Source organism: Heptranchias perlo, chromosome 3 (genome assembly GCF_035084215.1).
Source record: "Heptranchias perlo isolate sHepPer1 chromosome 3, sHepPer1.hap1, whole genome shotgun sequence".
Lineage (NCBI taxonomy): Eukaryota > Metazoa > Chordata > Chondrichthyes > Hexanchiformes > Hexanchidae > Heptranchias > Heptranchias perlo.
The window spans coordinates 69,358,095-69,376,118 of NC_090327.1; the positions used below are offsets into that span (position 1 = coordinate 69,358,095).

Sequence of the window (18,024 nt, forward strand, 5' to 3'; positions counted from 1 at the left end):
GTGGAGAGTGGAGCATATTGGGGGGGGAGTGGACAGGGGGGCGTACTGGGAAGCATGGTATGCATCTTCAAAATTGAAACTACTGGACTGGATTTCCTTCAGATAATGATTAAATTTAAAACAAACTCATAACTCACCAGAGCAGCAAGAAAATTGCAGTTAATTCAGTGCACTGCCACAATCTCCAATATAGTTGCTACCCAGAATTTTCCAAAAACCATGTTTGGAATAATCACTGCTCGTTAGGAAACTAGTGCTAATCCACTTTACTATAGGGCTTATCTGTTTAATAATGCCAGGCAGACAGCAAATTGTGATGGCAGCTGGTTTTGGATCAGAAGACTGTATCTAGGAGAAAAATATTTTGTTTGTCTAATCAGAAAATTGGGATGCATCTTTAAAGCACCATATTTTTTATATATATGATCGGCATTCACACAGCATGCCACCAATCCCTGTTTTAACAGAAGCTGGCAGCTGTAAACTCAATTCTGGGAGCTGTGGTCCATCAGAGTGACACTGGTACATTCTAGGATTTGTGGCTTGCAACCTGACTGAACCTCCATATCAACAGGAAAGTCAATGCAAGCTCCAGAAACAACAGAATTCAAGTCACAACCCCTATAGAGAGGGTCAGGTCCGCAGAGAGAAATGTTCCCAAAATTTCCAAACACCGAAAAGGTAATTAATGATTTTGTTGTGAATTTTTATTTTTATTTATGGGCTTATGTTCAAAATGTTATTTTTAGTACTATATCTTTGGTTTACCAAGAAAGCAAGATGGCGACAGTAGACATTTTGAAAAATATTTTCAGCGATTGTATGGGTTATTTACTGGTAGCTTTTTTTTGTTGTTTTCTGATTCTTCACCAGTGGCTGTCCAATGTGGTTGACATTAATCAGTTAACAGTGATTTGTTGCTTTTTTATGATAGGCACTTTCAAAATGTGACACTTTGCAAGTGTGACGGATACTTTCCCACACATTACCTGTGCGTGCTAGATGCAAGATTCTTAATTATCTGGGTATGCATGTTTACTTGCAGAACATATTGGAAGTATATGCAACAAAGCAGAAGTGCATGTCACGAATCATGTGACTGGTGCAAGATGTGTCAAGATTCTTTTTACACTTATACCAAGTTACTTACTTCCTTGCATATATTTAACTAAACAAAACTGGTGAAAGTCAGATGCATTTCTCCTGAAATCTGGTCATAGATCCTAATGGTAAAAACACCACCAAGACATTATCGAGAGAAGAAAGTTATTGCAATGCAAGTAGTACTACTGTCTTAAGAGTTTTAAAAGATGTAAAATATAAATTATATATTCACAGTAAGGGTAACATCCACAAATGATAGTTATAGAAACTATTATATTGTAATTGCTGTAATAATGTGCAGAACCCACCAGCTTTTTTACAATTGTATTTAAGAAAGCTGGTTGAAGTCTCATTTGATAATCTTAACTCTGTCACTATACAGGATCCAAGTCACAAAAAGAACATTACTGATTATGCAGGTTACATCATATAAGATGGTTGTCTTACAGAGTATGCACTACAGATTACTACATTTAAAATTAATTTAAAAGGTAACACAAAAATAGTCTGTCAAAAACTCAATAATGGTATAGGACTTTTGGCAGATTTTAAGTTAGGCAAGGAAAGATTTTCAGTCATGGATTCCAGAGACAGGAAATGTTTAATTGTGTTCACACCAAGGACAATTATTTATTTTACAGTTTTGGAAATACTCCCAAAGGACATCAATTCTAGAGATAATGGCACCAACGTTATTTTCTTTATATAGTGTTAAGAATTTAAATCCAAACAGTTTTGCTTAAAGTTACTTAGACATAACAATGAAGATGTGATTCTGACTTCAGCCCATTGTACAGTAACCCCAGCTTTCTTTAAAAACAAAGAAGTCAGATGCATCATACATTTGAGTTGATCACTGCCTTCAGGAAGGCCAGAGTTTACTTCATGTTGCTGTTTACAGTTTTGTACTCAGACATAAGCACTTGAGATGAGGAACTAAGCAAACTCCTAAAGATTCCATTATACTGATTACTGGGTACTGTAATCTATCTACAGATCCTCCAAATATTTTAAATGTTGCCTTTGAAACTCCTAAATCTTGATGTAAAAGGTGTCAGTACTTCTGCATGGGTTGAAAATCGATGCAACAGATAAGAAGAAAATATTCAAATGCTGGTACATTATTAAAGGAGACTGTGTTCATGGAACAGTCTGTTCCAAAAACATTAATCAAATGCTGCCATGTTAGCTACTGGAATGTGTAAACCTGAACCTTAAACAGCCTGATAAAAGTTCAGTTTTAACATTTATGGCAACAGATGTGATCAGCTAAAGATTAGTTATTATTGTTTCACTGGTTGCATCTTGCACTCCTCCACCATTTAAAACCTGGTAGAAGTATCCTGCAGATATTTTACTAGATAACAATATCCCTTTAATATCTAGCCTGTGGCTTTCAGTACTAATAAACTGTGACGTGTTACCCAACTTGAAGCTTTTTCACAATACTGGAAACAGAATATTTTTTAATTATAGAAAATGTTGAAAAATAATTAAACAAGGATTTCCAGTCAATGACATTGTAAATGAAAATATATAAGAATTTCAGCTGAATATAACTGACTCAAATAAATTGCTCAGGACTTCAACTAACTTGGTCTGGTTTGTAGTTTTGAACCAATTCACCCTACACACTTCCTCTTGGCAAGATTAGCAATTTGTGCCTCACACAGCCCAATGGGAACAAAAAGAGAGAGAAAAATAAAACTTTGAAATAAAAATAAAGTAGCACTCAGACAAGGGAAACACAAAACAGGAAATACAAAGAAGGGAGGAACAGCAATTACACTCTGTGTTATGGACTCATTACATTTTCAAAAGTTTGAATTCAGCACTTTACAAAGAATCTTAATTGATACGATAGTCCTTACATTAGCTTTATCTATGAGTCATATATGACAAATTGTCAGCAAAAGTTGCAGTCATTAGTCTTGAATTATGTTAAGCATTTTACTTCAATTTTCTTCACATTTGTCGTGTCTGCTCCCCACCCCCCTCCCCAACTTATTCGGAATGAAGTGTATTAAAAATTATTGTACTCGGCACATTAAACATACTCACGTGTCCCAAATGCACATCCTGTTAACGCTAAACAAGGTTCCACTACCAGTTAAATAATACACGAATAATCAAAGCTTGTTGAAACTATGCATTATATAGAAAGCTTGGCTTATTACCCTCTAACGCGGTTCAGCAACAGTTACTTCAAAACGTATGCTTGGAAGAACATAGATAACTTCACAGTAAAGCAGGGCATATTTGCAATGACTAAATTAATGCATTATTCAGGAGCAGATTGGTTTAATATACAAGACTTTTCAAACTTTGTTGCTCAAACTGATTTTAGCTTCTCATGCCTGAAGTAAAAATCTACATAGTACAACCTCATTCATTAGGAAAGCCCTCTCTTTTTGTAAGAAACAAATGCAGGTTATGTCTCTTCCAAATACACACTCAACTTACTGTAACTTCAGTTTATGAAGTTAATCAGAAAATGTTAAAATAGAACATGCTCAGAATTAGCCAAATTAAACGGTTGCCTTTGTAAACAGAGTAAACCAACTGGCTGCTGAAATCTTTGTAAGGACTAGCAAGTTTTTTTCCCTTGCATTCAATGCCGTTTTATTCAGTCATGCAGATAACCCTCAAGTCACATTAGTTTTGTCCAAGAGCAAACTTTTTTCTTTTTAATACTGCTATACCACAGAATGCAAAGTCTTATTTTTCCAAGCAGCAAAGAGCGAGTAAATACTTTTCAAATTTCAAACTCATAAGAAACTTCAGAAATACATATCACTATTAAATATATGACAGAGTTTTGCACGAATAAAATGTTTAACAAATAACCATTTACAAAAGACAAGTGCATAAACAGTCTACAAAAACAATTATGTGAAGCATGGGGGGGCACCTAAAATGAACTCTTGTTCTTCAGCATCAGCTCTTTTTTCTGGAATATTTAACAGGACTATGAGAACAAGCCAACTGCCCCAGCTGCTTTTCAGGACTGCATTAATTATAGAAGGCAACACAAAACATGCTTTGTATTTTGAAGGAGCAGCAGCTTCAGAAAGATCCATTTCTCATACAGTGGGATACTGTGGGCTCATTGTCTTCACCCTGTTAAAAGAGAATGGCACATTCATGCCTGAGAAATTCCTTAGTGGAAGGTTCACCCTGTTCATTTGACTGATCAGACAGATGGAATAACAAGAAAACAGTTCTAATATATCAGTGGAGTATACCACTGTACAATTCTTGTCTTACAAATTACTCAATAGAATAATTTCATCTACATCCTATTCAACTGGGTTTGAAATAATCACTGTGCTACACACATATTTCTTACAGCTTTCAGAGTTATGCATCACATGGTGTGTGTCAGCACTTTCAGGTATGCATAAAATGCTGGCATTGGAGTAGCCACACCACTTTTATCTCTTTTACTTCAGTACAATTAAAATTCCAAAACTTCTTTCTGGCTTTAAGAACATAAGAACAATCAAGGGCGAGAAATGGGTTAAAACATTATTTATTTGGTTTAAATAGACCAACTCAAACCAATGTAACCAACACCACGTTTGCTATACAAAAGGACACTGAACAAATTAATATGTAAATTTGGACAAACGTGATGTTTGTTTCAGGGCAAAAATGATCAACTCCCTGAATTGGCTCAATTCTTTAAACTGATTTCTGGATCAATTTAGAGGCAAGCAAAGAAAAAATCTTACCATGAACCCTGCTCCCAGATCCTGCACACCTTCAAAAAATGTCTGGTGCAGCTTCCTAACCAGCTGCCCCTCCAGCATAACCACAGGAAAGAAATATACATTTTATTTGGAACTTTTTCTTCTGGGCCCCATGCAGCAAAGAAAGTAAAGGGAGCACTGAAGCAGTTGTTTTTTTTTCTATCTCCAGTTTGCAAATCATAGTTATTATATGCTACAATGCTTCCTTTTGACATCAGGATAGCTTTCCTGTGGCTATTGTTTCAAGTTTGGAACAATCAAGTTAAAAGGGACTTTTAAACAAATGCAATATTGTACTGCTACCCGTGCCTACATTTAACCAAATATACAATAGAGGTGGTTCCACACACAGTGGGGAGCGTAGGTCAGAGAATCAGGGCTACAATGTTATCGCCAATCTGTTTTTTCTACGAGCATGGCTCTTCACTGGCGGAGCAAGAAAGTGAAATCACCCCTAATGAATAAACTTTGTGATAAGTAGGAAAAGGTCTTCTTTCATGGGGGAACAAACGACATAGAGTAGATTTTCCTCTCTAGGTGCCCACCCAAGATGCAAGGTGCCCATGAGGAGGTAGCTACCCATATTTTTCTTCCTTGCCAGCCATTTGCATGGCCCAGGAGAACTCCAGAGACTGTGGGCCCGATTTTAGCAGGCCTGCGGGTTCTCGGTGGAGGGGCTATCGGGCGCGTGGGTAACGGGCCCGGTGAAATTAGTCAGCTCCTCGCGCGATCGTAGCAGACAATTGACTAATTGGATTCACTTACCTGCTCCTCCGGGTTCCCCACTGTTGATCTGCGCGTCGGGCGGGCTGCACATGCGCAGTAAGATCTGTCAGCTGGAGGCGCTCTATTTAAAGGGGCAGTCCTCCACTGACAGATGCTGCAACAAATAGAAAAAACTACAGCATGGAGCAGCCCAGGGGGAAGGCTGCTCCAGTTTAATGCTGCCTCACCCCAGGTATCAATACATGGGGTGAGGAGGAGGGGGAGGACAGAGATCTTCCCCCCCGGCGGGCGGGAGGAAGCGGCCCGCCTCTGTCACCAGGAAGGCCTGGCTCAAGGTGGCAGAGGGGGTCACCTGCACCACCAACATATCGCCCACCTGCATACAGTGCAGGAGGCACTCCAATGACCTCAGTAGGTCAGCCACAGTGAGTACACATATTCTATTGGCACCATTACTGCCATGTCTTCGCGAATCTTGTCTGGTTCGTGCAATAATGCCTGCTCCTGTGGATCACTATGAAGACCCACAACTGATGCCACCCATTGTGTCACTGCACAGTGGGTGTAGGTGTATTTGCAGGGCTCTTCTGCGCAGACGACTGAGAGACATCGGCGAGGACCCCGGTTGCACCCTGGAAGGATGCGGAGGAGAAGTTCGGGAGGGCAGTGGTGACTTTGACAGTGACAGGTAGGAACGTGGTGCACGGGCCAGCCAGGAGCAGCTCGGCATGAAAGAGGCTGCAGATGTCCACGGCTACATGTTGAGTGACTCAGAGCCTCCGTGTGCACTGCTGCTCAGAGAGGTCCAGGAGGCTGAGCCTCGGTCTGTGGACCCTGTGGCGAGGGTAGTGCCCTCTGCGACGCATCTCTCTCTGCAGTAGCCCTCCCTCCTGCTGTGCAGGTGGATGTGTCACAGCACTCTGTTGTGGAGCTCCACGTGTCAGAGGTGGACAGCGTGGCCGGCGAGGCTGGTGATGCTGTTCGCCCTCCGAGGAGGTCATGACTGCAGCTACGGCGGCCCCCATCCGCAAGATGTACATCTGAGGGGGTCCGCAAGGTAGGTACATGTCTCCGGACCCCGGGGTAAGTGTGCAGGTGGGTGACTTTGACTGTCAGGAGGAGGGTGGTGGAGGCCAAACTTTGTCCCAAGTGACAGAGTGACCTCCTGCAATGAGTGAGTGTCTCCCACCCCCCCCCCCCACCTGTCAAATGGACCTTTGCAGCTGCCACAGGCTGACAGCTGCAACACGTCCATTCGAGCTGGGAGTGTTTCCCCCAGTGTGGGAAACAGTCCCATTTTGTTCTAAAATCCCACATCGTCCCTTAATCAGGTCAGTTAATGATCTGAAATACCTAACTAAATATTGTCAAGTGGCATCCCGCTGGCTTTAATTGCCTGCGGGATTCCCACCAGCGGGGGCTGCGCGCGCACGCCGGCGCATCAGTGGGGAACCCGGAAGTGGGCGGGATCGAGGCGGGATCCGGTCCCGTTCCCGGATTTTGCGATTTTCGGGGCCCCCCCCGGCGAGAACGCACCCGATAGCGGGTGGTAAAATCGAGCCCTGGGTCTTCCGCCACAGAAGCAAATCTGAGTGCATCTGCAGGCACATCACAGACCTGCAGTTATGCATCAGGCCACAGAAATTGGAGCCAACTGGATGCTTTTTAAAATATTTGTTCTCAGGATGTGGATGACACTGGCAAGGCCGCATTTTTGGCCATCCTTAAATGCCCTGAAATGGTAGTGGGCCTTCTCCTTGAATTGCTGCAGTCTTTGTGATGGAGCTCCCAACACAAGGTAGGGAATTCCAGGATATCGACCCAGTGATGATGCAGGAACGTCAGTATATTTCCAAGTCAGGAGTCAGGATGGCGTGTGACTTGGAGGAGAACTTGAAGGTATCTTTTAATACCTTTGTTAAAGTTTTTACCTAAAAACCTAGGATTCAGTTGGATTTTTTTTAACCTCACAATAGTTGGACAAAGCTTTCAACCACATCTATGCATTTTGAGCAAGTGCAATTTTAAAACTTTCCCAGCGTGCAATTGTGTCTTCCTAGCCTGTGCAGTATGCAGAATTGCCCAGCATGCAATGTGTGAATTAGCAGAACTTGAAGGGTATAAGGGTGTGTTCCCTCATCCTGTGGGAGATTGAGTTTCTTTATTCTTTGTAAAATAAACTAGAGATTGAGTTCTCAAAGCTTTATTTCAGGCATTTTTGCCATTATTAATCAATGCTGCTTTTCTATTTGGAACTGCTCACAGACAGACACCACCTGTGATTGGAGCAGGTGTAGTTCCTTTGTTAATGATAAGAAAAGAGACTGTTTACCAAGAATGGATTCTTTTTGTAGGTACTTATGTCAATTACTGGTGCAAAGACAGTAACAAAAATTTCACTTTTGAGCATTTCAGATTTTTTTAATATAAAAACTTGGAAACTAATAAATGATTAATATTTGAATGCTTTATGAGGTCATTTTTGTTTGTTAATGGAAATTTTGGTTTATTAAAGTCTGTGTAAGTTGACAAGGAAGCAGAGGAAGAGGCTCAGGCCTTCAAGTAAAAACTTTATTCAACATATTAAAATACCTTCTTCATCTGAACCAATCTTGTGGGTATACTGAAACTTTTAGATTTGCTGTTTTTAAAAATGATTTGACTAATGACTGGAGATATACTGTGTAATGTTTCTAATAAAACAACTACATACAAACATACGAATTAAGAGCAGGAACAGGCCATTCGGTCCCTCGAGCCTGTTCTGCCATTTGATAAGATCATGGCTGATCTGATTGTGACCTCAACCCTACTTTCCCGTCTACCTACTATAACCTTTGACTCCCTTGTTAATCAGGAATCTATCTAACTCAGCCTTAAAAATATTCAATGACCCTGCCTCCACTGCTCTCTGGGGAAGGGAGTTCCACAGACTCACGACCCTCTGAGAGAAAAAATTTCTCCTCATCTCCGTCTTAAATGGGAGACCCCTTATTTTTAAACTGTGGCCCCTAGTTCTAGTCTCTCCCACAAGGGAAAACATCCTCTCAGCTACCCCTTCTAGTCCCCTCAGGATCTTATATGTTTCAATAAGATCACCTCTCATTCTTCTAAACTCTGGTGTATACAGGTCCAACTTGTCAAACCTTTCCTCATAAGATAACCCCCTCATCCCAGGAATCAGTCGAGTGAACCTTCTTTGAAACACTTCCAAAGCAATTATGTCCTTTCTTAAATAAGGAGACCAAAACTGCACACAGTATTCTAGATGTGGTCTCACCAATGCCCTGTACAACTGTAGCAAAACATCTCTACTTTTATATTCCATTCCCCTTGCAATAAATGACAACATTCCATTTGCCTTCCTAATCACTTGCTGTACCTGCATACTAACTTTTTGTGATTCATGTACTAGGACACCCAGATCTCTCTCTACCTCAGAGTTCTGCAATCTCTCTCCATTTAAATAATATACCGCTTTTCTATTCCTCCTGCCAAAGTGGACAAGTTCACATTTTCCCACATTATACTCCATCTGCCAAATTTTTGCCCACTCACTTAACCTATCTATATCCCTTTGCAGACTCCTTATGTCCTCTTCACAACTTACTTTCCTACCTACCTTTGTGTCATCAGCAAATTTGGCAATCAACCCTTTCAAAGGCACATTTCTTTCATTTACAAAATTGTGCACAATTTTAGTTATTTGAGTATCAAACAGACCACTGTAGAGACTATGTTTGATGAGATTCTTTGTTGATCTTAAAGATAGCTGTTATGGATGAAACAATTTAAAGTACTAAAAACCTAGGATATCTAAATAGCTGATTAAAAATAAAAACCCTGATTTTAACCGGGGGGGAGGGGGGCGGGTGGCGCGAGATGAACGGCAAACCCTTCCCCCCCCGACCTCGGCAGTATGAGGCCCGGGCGATTTTAACTTCCAGGCTTCATCAGCATCCCAAAATGGGTGGCAAGTGACAGCTAGCCGGGTGGGAGCAGAATTTTGGGTGACAGGAGCCCCCAAGCCAGCACCAAAGTAACAGTCACTGGCAACAATGTAATTCGCAGGGTTGCGGTTTCTGGAGGGTCTCACGAGAGGGAAGGGAGGTAGCTCCGGGCAGGAGAGGCCTAAACTTTCCTCATGGGGCCCAGCGGAGTACTGCTGCTCCTCCTGGCCCCACAAGGAAAGTAAAAAACTTACCTGTTTGGGTCTCTTCTGGTTCCAGTTCCTCTTCCCGCTGTCTTCACCTGGCCGGAAAGCAACAACATTTCCTTGCTCAGCCCAGCTAAAAGTACAGTTGGACCCTGATGACCCCGCTCTGCACATTTAAAGCAGGTCCCTACCGCCTTCAGGCAGGTTAAAATTGAAGTCAGCAGGATCCGTGCAAGACGTCAGTGGGTAAGTCACCCAGCTAATTTTAACTGCCCACCTTGAGTTCCAGTTCCAAAATCAGTTCCATCTGACTCTCAATACAAATGTGATTTTATAAAATCGTGCTGCCCTTATCCAATGTTTTCTTCTATTTTCACTGGTAAGAGTATATGGGAACAAGTGGATTGTCTGATTTTAGGGGAAATAGCAATTTGGTAATGAGAAGTAATACTGCATTCCAACACCTAATTACTGTCAGTATACTGCTGCCACTCACACGGGCAAAATCATGCCCCTGGTAACTTCTGATTTTACTCATCTAGTGATTTGGGAATCTATGCTTCTCTACTGCTATGGAAATCAGCCATTATGTTTGTGTGACAGAAACAGCCTTGAAGCAAATAAATGGACTGACCTCCAATGGAAGGTCAAAACTTAGCAAGTCTTGCACTGCCTAATGAAATCACTTTAACATCTCATCTATTTACAACCTATCACATCTTGGTATATGGGTAAAGGACAGTATTTACATAGAAGGCATATTTTTGGACAACTCAAACGAAATACACGCTGTGAATGTTAAAATTGTAAGAGTAAAGAAATCATAGTGTTGTGCCAGAGTAAAACATTTTAAAATGTTTCTTTTAGATTACCACTGCTGCCAGTTTATCCCTACGCTTCCTTCTTCAGACAGAAAAGCTGCCTGCGCTTCCGAATAAATGTGTTTCTGATGAGTGAGACCAGTTCCTCCGTTATCTAGCAGATTGGACATCTAGGCCCCGATATTTACTCGCTGCCGAGAAGAGAGTTGGGGGGTGGAGGGGGGGGGGGGCAGATTTTCAGACCCGAAACCCGGAAATGAAGTTAGCCGGTCGGATTCTGCGATCTCAACTTTATTGAACAATTACATTTTTTTCTTCTGGGTTTCACATCTTCAAGCTGTGCAGCAGGCGTACTACGCACCTGCACGACACGATCTGAAGTCCAATATTTAAAGGACCAATGCAAAAATGGAATTTGGAGGAGCCAGAAGGAATTTAACCATGGATTCACAAAGAGCAAGGCCAGCAACCAGATTTACAGATGCTTCCCTCGAAGTACCGCTGAGTACAGTGCAGAGCAGGAGGGACATCATTTTCTCCAGCAACGGGAGGAAGAAACCTGCTTCTGTTACCAAGAAGGTGTGGCTTGAGGTGGCTGAGGAGGTGAGCAGCAGGAGCACTGTGGCCCGTTCTTGGAAGCAGAGTAGGAAGCGCTTTAATGACCTGACTAGGTCAGGAAAAGTGAGTACAGTTGGAGTCACCTAAATCCTGTGATGTACAACACCCCCCTCTCATTCTGTCTTGCCAAGCATACTCAATCACATCACTCCACACACCCACTTACGTTTCAGCAGCACCCATCCTTCATTTTCTATGCACTTCCTCACCACCACCCCCCCCCAACTCCTGTATCCATCCACCACTGTCACTCACCCCGATCCTTAAGCAATGTAATGCATCTGTCTGATAGCCACCCTCTGATGCATTTTCTGATAGTCAGCCTCACCCACTGCACTGCAACCATCGAGTGAATACGTCATCTTCAATCACTCGCAAATCTGTTCTCTCGCCTCTTGTAGGAGAAGAGAGCACAAAACAGGGAGGGGGAGAGGACTGGAGGTGGCCCTCCACAAATTGTGCAGCTCACTGATGCAGAGGAGGACAACATGGACATAAGTGCCACATCTGTGTCCCTCTCAATTGGAGATGGCGAGACTGGGAACTCGCAAATGTCTAGTGACAGAATTTAAAACATCTTTCACTCACACTTCATTTCATCAATGACTGAACTATGAGAAGACTGAATATGGTGACTGACAAGATTGTTACTTTGCCAGGACCAAGTCATATCATTTTCTTTTGTCTTCCAGGGCCTTCACGCAAACAAGAGTCTGTGGAGATGCATGACAATGATTCCTCAGAGCACCTCATTCCTTCTGAGGTTGCACGTCACAGGAGGTACAGCCACGCACCAACGCAAACACTCGCACTTCGGTGGATCCTGTTAGTTAGTTGGATTTTCACCTGGTGATTCACAATTCACAAGTGAGTACAAGCAGACACTGGTGGCAGGGGCTGCTGTGGAGAGTCTGCGTCGGGGGGCACACTCCTCTCCAAGCTCAGCTGGACACAAATGTTGAACCCCGGCGGCCATTGTTGAGAAGGAGAATGATTGAGGTACAGAAGCAACTATGCGAGGTACTGGCAGACATGCCTCACACACTCTCCACAATAACGGAGAGGATGGAGGAGTCCAACTCCAACATTAGCGGATTGGTGTCGCAGGTAATTGCGAGAATGTCTGCAATAGAGAGTGGCCGCCTCTGTGGAGCTCTAAGCATGGCTCTTAAATGAGTCTATGCAGACCATGATCATGGCTGTACAGGCGATGTCTGCTGCCTTCACAGGGTGACAGATACCTTATCCATGGCGTTACAACGCATCAATGATGTTCACCAACCTGCTCTCCAGCAGAGTGGTGGGAGTGATGTGATGCTGGCCCGGGAAAGGGATGATGGTGAAAGGGGACATGGAAGTGGGGAATCCACTCAAAGCACTTCACATCTCACCCATTACACTACCCCCTACCCCCGACCAGTACCTGACATGCTGCCTCCTCTCCCGATGGCTGAGTCTGCCCCTGCACAGGTGCAGGTGCAACATTCTTTGGCGGGGCCCTCACAGGCTCCAAAACCCGGAGGCCATAGGCCGAAAGCATCTAGTCAGTCAGGGCAGGGTTCTGAGCAGCCTCCCACTACCTCTGCTGAAGCCACAGGGGATCACCACGTAGAAGCGGTAGGAAGTGTAAATTCAAGCAATTATAACTCACCAAAGGTGTTTGAAGAAAAGTTATGTTGTGAAGTTTCTTTTTTTTATATCGGCACATAAAATTTATTGATTAGCACCACTTCCACATCTTGCCCATTATTGTGTCCTGAGTGCCAACTTGCCCTTCCATTTGCTTAATGATGAATGTCAGTACATGATGAGACCCATTGGTCGGATGTGGTTGAAGGACTGTTTTGTGCAAAGTTGGGGGGAGTCAGTGGTGGGAGCAGGCTGGAGTATTTCAATTATTCTTTTTCCAACTCTGACTAACTAAGTGAATTTTTGAGATACGAGAGCATCCCTGGCAGCAGTTGGTCTGGTGCTGGGTGCCCCATCTTCATATTGCTTGTCGTCTTCCTCCTCCTCCTCTTCTTCAATGTTTTCATCATCAGAAGAAGATTGATGAGCGCAATGTTGTGCAGGACACAGCACATCACTATGATTCTAGACACCCTCGCCGACGAGTACTGAGGGGCGCCTCCAGACCTATCCAGGCACCTGAAGCGCATCTTCAACATACCGATGGCTTGCTCAATGACACACCTGGTGGTCATGTGGCTCTGGTTGTATCGCTCTTGTACCTCATTGGTGGGGTTCCTCACAGGTGTCATGAGCCTAGTTTGAAGTGGTCTCCCGTGTCTCCAACAAGCCAGCCCTTAAGTCTGTCTCCCAATAGGAAGAGGTCTGGAATGTTAGACTGCCACAGTATAAAGGCATCATGACTGCTGCCAGGGAATCTGGTGCACATCAGCATGAATCTCTTCTTATGGTTGCACACCAGCTGTGCACTGATGGAGTGAAACCCCTATCAGTTGATGAAATCTCCTGGCTCATGTGGTGGTTCTCGGATTGCCACGTCTGCAATTGATTGCACCTTGCACCTGTGGGAAGCCAGCCAGAGAGGCAAAACCGACTACCCGCTCATTCTGGCTATTGTCTTTGTGGGGAAGTTCACATAAGTGGACACCCTGGCAAACAACCCATCCGTAACCTGCCTTATACATTTGTGTACAGCTGACTGAAAGACCCTGGAGATGTTTTCAGTGGCGCATTGGAAGGAGCCAGAACCAAAGGAATTGAGGGCAGTGGTGAACTTTTACGGTGATGGGCAATGCGTAGCCACCAGCTCCTGCAGGGAACAGTTCTTCTTGAAGGAGGCTGCAGATATCTGTGACCTCCTGCCAACTCAATCAGAGCCTGCATAGGCAGTGCTCTTCAAATAGGTCAAGGAAACTCAGCCTCTGTCTGAAGACCCTCTCACGTAGATAGTGCCTCCTGCAACCTCGGCCCCTCTGCTGCTCTTCTCTGCTCTGCTGTTCTCCAGTATTGTGTTGTGCACCTCTCTCTTGTGCATCTGCAGATCCCACCAAAGCATGAGGTCGCTGCCGTGGATGGTCATTGTCTTCCTCCTCCGATAGCCTCTCGATTACATCCATTGCGCCCCCCCCCATCCTGATCTTATGAGTTTGAAAGCCTCCAAAGTTCTGAAAAAGCTATATGAACACAAGAGCTCTCTGCCAAACGTTTGCCAGAGGGAACTGAAACAACAGCTGTAATAACTGAGCTTTTATTCACACGGGGCAATCATAACTTTAAAGATCCACATGAACTGCAGTTCAATCGCGCCTCCATTTCACTGGTGAGTTTCTCAAGCCCCAGGAAGCCTGTGCTGGAGGCATCAAATTCAATTTAAAATTGCCTCATTAACATCTGATAATCAGCTAAATTATCTGATTCCTCTGATAAGTACCCACCCACCTGTACCAGTTATCGACCATCCTCCGGTGAGTAGGTTACTCGCACGCAGCCAAAGGTGCCTCCGTTAAACATGGAAGTGGGCGCATTGGAGCCACGTTGTGGTCGCACTGCAAAATTCCATTATTTTAACTTCCCACCCGTCCCCAACTCACCTGTTCTTGGGGTTTAAAATTCCCCCACAAGTGTTACAAAAGTTATTTAGGTTTCCTATGTTAGCTCTTAAGTATAAAGGGACAGACATGGCCTGTGCACAATTCCACTGTCATGATTACCACCATGTTTTCATCAATGCCACCTTTATGAGTACAAATTCAAATAGTGCCATCAATATTAAAATGGCACCACATCAATATTCCCAGTGTTTTCTGTGATCCTTGCATGGTATGCTGCTATACAATAACAAAGGCTGGGAAGTACAACTGGCAATAATAATGGATGGCTGTTCAATGCATTCATATGACATTCCTCTGGCCATTATTTTAATATAGGCATTAATCCATTTAAAATAAACTGATTTATACTCCCATTAACATAGTGGGCATTAATCCTTTGCTCCGCTTCTGTGCCTGAATAGCACTCCAGCAGAATTTCTTGTATTTCAGGTGGATGAACCTGACTACACCTGAAGAAGGCGCAGCAATGTAAATTGCACATAAATGAATGTCGGAGACCTCTGCACTCAGATTTCTGCTCTAGCGCCAGGTGCAGTTCAGAGGCAATATTCATAAAAGAACCTGACACTATAGCTTCGAGGGCTGCAATTTTTGTACTATCTGTCTTAAAGGGACCGACTGGTGTTGTCCAGATACTTACTTTTGGTTTTTTGAATAAGAAATGGTTTTGCTGCTTCCGTACTTGTTGCAGAATGTTGTTGGGCCTTTCCACTCAGTGATGGAGGCTATGTTCAAAACTGTGCCACTTTTTGCAATATGGCTTACTTAAAGACAAATGAAAGGAAACTAGAGTGGCAGGAGGATGGGAACCTGAGAGGGGAGTCAGAAGGGAGTAAAGTTGAGAGCAGCAAGAGAGGGGAAGGCCCAGGGGAAATTTACAATACAAATAGTACAAACAGTTGTTCAAGAACAAGTGAAAGGGAAAAGCGTAAAGCAGCAGAAAGAAAGTGTACTTTAGGCACTACAGATAAAGTGAAAACTAGAAGGCGTAATGCGATTAACCCAGCATCAAAGCTGAAGGTCAGGCTAGGGTGTGTGGCCCAACTAAAAGTTCTATATACAAATGCACGGAGTATAAGGAATAAATTAAATGAACTACAGGTTCAAATTCAAATTGGAGGGTATGACATGATAGCTATTACTGAGACATGGCTGCAGGATGGTCAGGATTGGGAACTAAATATACCGGGTTATAAGGTCTAAAGGAGAGATGGGGAAAATGGAAGAGGGGGAGGAGTAGCCTTAGTGATTAGAGATGAAATCACTTCAATGATAAAGGAGGATATAACGAGAGGTAAGCAGCCAACAGAGATCTTATGGGTTGAATTGAGAAATAGGAAAGAATCTAAGACTATAGTGGGAGCTGTGTATAGGACCCCTGGCAGCAGCTCTGAAGTGCTAGATTGTATAAATGCAGAGATTAGACAAGCGTGTAACAAAGGAATTGTGGTCTTAATGGGGGACTTTAACCTTCACATTTGAGAGAGAAAAAAGTGAATCAGCTGCTAAGATTCTAGACTTGGGCAAGGCCGACTTCAATGGGATGAGACAGAGACTGTTCACAGTAAACTGGGCAAATCTGTTAATGGGTAAAACGACTGATGATCAGTGGGAAATGTTTAAAGAAACATTTAACGTGATACAGAATCGGTTTATACCCCTGAGGGGCAGGAAATCTACTTGCCAAAAAAAACAGCCATGGACAACTAAAGAGGCAAGGGACAGTATAAGACATAAGGAAAGGGCATACAAAAAGGCAAGAAATGGCACAGATCCTGGCGAATGGGAAAGATACAAAGATCAACAAAGGGTCACAAAACAGATAGTAAGAGCTACAAAAAGAGAGTATGAAAAGAAACTCGCAAGGGATATCAAAACCAATACGAAGTACTTATATAGTTATATTAGGAAAAAGAGTGTGGTCAGGAGCAATATTGGCCCCTTAAAAACTGAAAGTGGGGATATTGTAATTGACAATGGGGAAATGGCGGACATGTTGAATAATTACTTTGCGTCAGTATTTACAGTAGAAAAAGAGGATAGCATGCTGGAAATCCCAGGAAAACTAATATTGAATCGGGGACAGGGACTCAATAAAATTAACATAAGTAAAACAACAGTAATGAAGAAAATAATAGCACTAAAGAGTGACAAATCCCAAGGACCAGATGGTTTCCATCCCAGGGTTTTAAAGGAAGCAGGTGAGCACATTGCAGATGCCCTAACTATAATCTTTCAAAGTTCTCTAGATTCAGGAACTGTCCCTCTAGATTGGAAAATTGCACATGTCACTCTGCTTTTTAAGAAAGGAGAGAGGGAAACCAGGGAATTATAGACCAATTAGCCTAACATCTGTTGTGGGGAAAATGCTGGAGTCTATAATTAAGGATAGGGTGACTGAACATCTCGAGAATTTTCAGTTAATCAGAGAGAGCCAGCATGGATTTGTGAAAGGTAGGTCGTGCCTGACAAACCTGATTGAATTTTTTGAAGAGGTGTCTAAAGTAGTGCAAAGGGGAATGTCAATGGATGTTATTTATATGGACTTCCAGAAGGCATTTGATAAGGTCCCACATAAGAGACTGTTAGCTAAGATAGAAGTCCATGGAATCGAGGGAAAAGTACAGACTTGGTTAGGAAGTTGGCGGAGTGAAAGGCGACAGAGAGTAGGGATAATGGGTAGGTACTCACATTGGCAGGATGTGACTAGTGGAGTCCCGCAAGGATCTGTCTTGGGGCCTCAATTAGTCACAGTATTTACTAATGACTTAGATGAAGGCATAGAAAGTCTCATATCTAAGTTTGCCGATGACACAAAGATTGGTGGCATTTTAAGCAGTGGAGATGAAAACATAAAATTACAAAGCGATATTGATAGATTAGGTGAATTGGCAAAACGGTGGCAAATGTGAGGTCATCAACTTTGGAACAAAAAAGGATAGAACAGGGTACTTTCTAAATGGTAAAAAGTTAAAAACAGTGGATGTCCAAAGGGACTTAGGGGTTCAGGTACATAGATCATTGAAGTGTCATGAACAGGTGCAGAAAATAATCAATAAGGCTAATGGAATGCTGGCCTTTATATCTAGAGGACTGGAGTACAAGGGGGCAGAAGTTATGCTGCAGCTGTACAAAACCCTGGTTAGACCGCACCTGGAGTACTGTGAGCAGTTCTGGGCACCGCATCTTCGCAAGGACATATTGGCCTTGGAGGGAGTGCAGCGTAGACTTCAAGGGTTAAGTTACGAGGAGAGATTACACAAATT

The 18,024-nt window shown here is 43.0% G+C and overlaps 1 protein-coding gene across 1 annotated transcript in view; it reads right to left on the minus strand.

Moving 5' to 3' along the window:
* Positions 1–1,359: 1,359 nt before the first annotated feature.
* ca8 (carbonic anhydrase VIII) overlaps positions 1,360–18,024 on the minus strand; it is a 96,057-nt gene continuing 79,392 nt past the window's right edge. Inside the window, exon 10 of the mRNA XM_067980123.1 lies at positions 1,360–4,224. The gene's annotated coding sequence lies outside the window, so the exon portion shown is untranslated. The remainder of the gene's footprint in view (positions 4,225–18,024) is intronic.